Source organism: Moschus berezovskii, chromosome 4 (assembly GCF_049115385.1).
Source record: "Moschus berezovskii isolate FMDL1 chromosome 4, NW_MosBer_1.0, whole genome shotgun sequence".
NCBI lineage: Eukaryota > Metazoa > Chordata > Mammalia > Artiodactyla > Moschidae > Moschus > Moschus berezovskii.
The window spans coordinates 114,730,896-114,735,560 of NC_142463.1; the positions used below are offsets into that span (position 1 = coordinate 114,730,896).

At 42.8% G+C, this 4,665-nt stretch overlaps 1 pseudogene; it reads left to right on the forward strand.

Moving 5' to 3' along the window:
• The first annotated feature begins 3,441 nt into the window (after positions 1-3,441).
• LOC148778228 (putative olfactory receptor 10J6) lies at positions 3,442-4,359 on the forward strand (annotated as a pseudogene).
• The last annotated feature ends 306 nt before the right edge of the window (positions 4,360-4,665 follow it).

Genomic DNA, 4,665 nt, shown 5'->3' on the forward strand with positions numbered 1-4,665 from the left:
ACTGCAGCGCTATTTGTTCACTTCGTCTGAAGGGAATGTTGAGGCTTGGACTGTACCTGAGTTACTCAGGCAGAAGAAACGATATCTCCCTCTAATGACAGGGTTTCACTCTTCCCTCGCCTACCACACACCTTGCCTCTAAATAAATGCAACACGGAAAGAACACTGCTTTGAACATTTGCATTATATACTCCCACACGGCTTGATCTGGCCTTCTTTTTGCGTTTTTTTGCCACGTTCTAAGAATATCCTGCCTTAAGATAGTCTTTCATTGTCTGTGCAATCCAATTCAAATGTGCACCAAAGGCAATAAATTTATTTCTCCCCTCTCTTTTTTCTCCTGGGCTTATGTACCTGGGCCACATTCCCTGGTCATCAGCCATCCTCTTTATAACTTTATAATTTCTTTGAAGAAGGTAACTTTATAATCACCTGAGGCATGCTTAACAACAAATCTGGCTGATTTGGGGTGAAAGCAGTACTTTTCAGGCCCTAAAGACTCCAGGGATTTTTCTTTTTTCTTTTCTTTTCTCTTTCAACTCAGTTCAGCTTACTATTGTCTTTTTCTTCTCTGGCTCCAAATATGCCTGCAGCTTTTCTGGCTCAATACCTCCTTAACTATTTTTTGTAACTCATTGCAATAGGTTCATCAGGAAAGGGGGAAAGCACATAAGACCTGATGTTGTCATCGATGACATGTTAAAAGTTCCGTTTCCTCCCTGTAACCTAGCTTTCCAGTCCAAGACTCTACTGAAATTGGCCAGTATATCACCAGTGACCTCTTTCTTACTCAATTTAATATCTGTTTTCAGCTGTCATCCTCCTTTACTTCTCCATACTATGAGCTATAGTTTTATACTCAGAGTTAATTTAAAATAAGGCCCATAATCCTCACTGTCAATATAGCCATTAAAAGATTTCGTATAATCTCACCCCTACTTGAACATAATGGTTAACCCATAATATCAGCTGTATATTCTTTCAGACGTCTTGCATATATAAAAATATGCATTCGTGCACACACGCACACACACACACATTTTTAACCATATGGCAGCACACCATGTTATTGTTCTTTAAATAGCATTTTTTTTTTTTTTTTTTTGCTTTTAATGCATTCTACATGTCTGTCTATGGTAATGCACCAGAGCAGCAGTGTTCATCACAGCTTTCACCAAGGAAGGAAATGTTTGATATGTGTGCTGCCCAACAGAGTAGCCACTAGCCATAAGTCCTTTTTTGTACTGGAAATGCTGGCTACCGTGACTGATGAACTGAATGTTTCCTTTAAGGAGCCACAGCTGTGTAACTGTCATTCTTCCTGAAAAGCTTAGAGTTGCACTGACACTTTCATCTCTATCTATCCAGTTGGTATCTCCGCAGCCTTTTTAATACAAGTTACTTTGTTTAGTGGCACACTCGTTTCTGCTTTATTTTGTTAACATTTATTTTTGCCGGTGTCGGTTCTTAGTAGCAGCACGAGGGATCAGTGTTGTGGCACACGGTATCAGCACACAGGCTCTCTGTTGCAGCTCACAAACTTGGTTGTCCCATAGCACGTGGGATCTTAAGTTCCCAGATCAGGGAACAAACCCATGTCCTCTGCATTGGAAGATGAATGCTTAACCATTGGATCACCAAGGAAGTCCCCCTCGTTTCTACTCTAAATGTCTGCCTCCTTATTTTCCATGATGGAGTACTTTCCCGAATATCCAAATTTTCTGTACTGTGCTCCCTAGACTCCCAGGAAAGATTCACTAAGAATCTAGATTCCTAGATTGCTAGTGGAAGTTTTCTAGATTTTCCAAAGTCCTCCAGCTTGCTCATATGACCTTGCTCCTTGTAGAAAGTGGTTCAAACTACCACTTTGAAATATGGTGGCAATCCCAGAGTCCCTCACCAAATTTCCAGGAAATATTGTGTGTGCTTGCAAGGGAGAACAGAACAAGAGAGGTCCTTGCGTTTCTTCCAGTCTTTACAAGCAAGAAGTTTTTCTTCCTGCCTCTGGATTTCACCTCTTGCACATGGTACCCTTTTTTCTGCATGGCCATCACCCACTTCTCTCCACTTCCCAAATACCACTAACTCAAGACCGTATACATGACAACTTTAAATGAAGGTTTAGGGCTCTTGGGAGGAGAAGGAAATGGCAACCCACTCCAGTACTCTTGCCTGGAAAATCCCATGGATGGAGGAGCCTGGTGGGTTGCAATTCATGGGATCGCAAAGAGTCAGACACGACTCAGCGACTTCACCTTCACTTTTCACTTTCATTCATTGGAGAAGGAAATGGCAACCCACTCCAGTGTTCTTGCCTGGAGAATCCCAGGGATGGCGGAGCCTGGTGAGCTGCCATCTATGGGGTCGCACAGAGTTGGACACGACTGAAGTGACTTAGCAGCAGCAGCAGCAGGGCTCTTGGGAAGCTTTACAACACAACATTGTTTAGCAAAAGGAGAAGAGGGTGGCAGAGGATGAGATGGTTAGATAGCATCACCAAGTCAATGGATATGAAATTGAGCAAACTCCAGGAGACAGCGGAGGACAGGGAAGCCTGACATGCTGCAGTCCATGGGGTCGCAGAGTCAGACAAGACTTAGCAATTGAACAACAACAACATAATTTAGCAAACAATTTTAAATCAATTATTACAATGTTTTTATTTTTAAGTCCCTCTGCCAAAAAGAAATTTCTATTTCTTTCATTCAAGGTCCAGCCTTCTGACATGTTGCTTATTCTCCTCTCTTTTCCAACAATTTCCCCTTTTCTCCTTAGTTTACTCACCCCTAACCCTCAAATTCCTGTCAATACTTTCACAACAAAGCAACTTTGCCAATGGTTTGTCTCACCTAGACCATCTGGGCTGAGCCCCAAATCCTTCATCTTCACTCCTGCTAACGTGTCCCTAAAGACCAGCTCTCCTGAGATTAATTCTGTACACTGTCCTCAGAAATGTCTCCTAAGTGGCACCAGTAATTTTAATTCAGTAAGTCTAACTCTCTCATCTCCATTTTGTTTTCCCAACTTCTCATACTTTCCCTAGAAGAGAAAGGCAAAGCTAGGATGGTGTACACTCAAGGGTACTGTGGCTTACATGTCATTAAAACAAAACAGTCTTTCATCCACTTTCTACAAAAACAACATATTCAGGATAAGAACCTGAAAGAATGTGTGCAGTAGTCTCACATACTGGTCATTCCTTACACGCTTAACAAAGGACAAACAAGGCAGCAAAAATTGAAAGAAAGGAGGGGGGCTAAAGAAGCCATAAAGCTATGTCAGCACCCTACTTACTGATTATACAGTGAGGAAACAGACTCACGTGAGCATATCTGCCTGTCCTCTGCACCCTTCTCTCTATCCCTGTTCTAGAGTCCACACCACAGTGGGAATTTCTCCATGTTGACTCCCTGCATTGCTTTCAGACACTCAAACTGAAGAATGCAGAGAAAAAGGCTCACAGAAGTGACACAGCTCATTTCCCTAGGATTCTCCAGGTTTCATGAACCCCAGATGACCCTCTTCATGGTTTTTCTCATCCTGTACACATTAACCTTGACTGGCAATGCCATCATTGTGACCATCATCCGCACTGATCATCACCTCCACACTCTCATGTACTTCTTCCTAAGAATGCTGGCCAGTTCAGAGACCATGTACACACACATTGGTCAGCATCCCACGGATGCTCTCTGACCTCGTAGCCCAGAACCAGCCAATCTCCCTGGCAGGCTGTACCATTCAAATATTCTCCTTTCTTACCTTAGCCATCAACAACTGCTTTCTGCTCATGGGGAAGGGGTATGACCACTACATAGCCATCTGCAACCCTTTGAGATACACACTCATCATGAGCAAGACGGTGTGCATCCAGCTGCTGAGTGGAGACTGCAGCATTGGCTTGGCCATGGCAGCTGTCCAATATCCATATTTATTTTACCCTTCCATCACAGGGTGGTTAGTCATTTCTTCTGTGACACTCTCTCTGTCATAAAATTCTCCTGTATTGATACCACTATCAATGAGATCATCGATTTTGTTGTCAGTGTATCTGTGATCCCAGTTACCATGGGCCTGGTCTTCACCTCCTATATCCTCATCATCTCCAGCATCCTTAAGATCACCTCAACCGAAGGCCAGAAGGCCTTTGCCACCTGTGCCTCCCACCTCACTGTGGTCATTGCCCAATATGGCTGTGCCTCCATTGCCTACCTCAAGCCCGAGTCAGAAAACTGTACAATAGTTTTCCTTCTCTCTGTGACCTACACCATCATCACTCCTCTGCCAAACCCTGTTGTTTACAGGAACAAGGAGGTCAAGGATGCCCTAAGCAGAGCTATGGGCAGAAACATTTCTTAATCCAGCAACCCTTTTTGTAGAGAACAGAGTATGTTCTTGATGCATTCAACCTGAGACTGTCCTGTGCAATCTGTCCTGTAATGAGCTGTGCATATCTTGCTTCAACACCTTCACTACAAAAACTGTCAACTTTGTCTCCATATATTTCAAACTTTTGTCCAAGCATTTTCAATTGTTTGAGTATATAAGAGGTCAGGGAAGATGGGCATGATTTTTTAAAAAGCACATCCAAATTTTCAGGGTGGGTCAGCGGACTTCTTTAAAGCATATTAATCTGAGTATTTTATGTTTGAGAAAATTTTAATC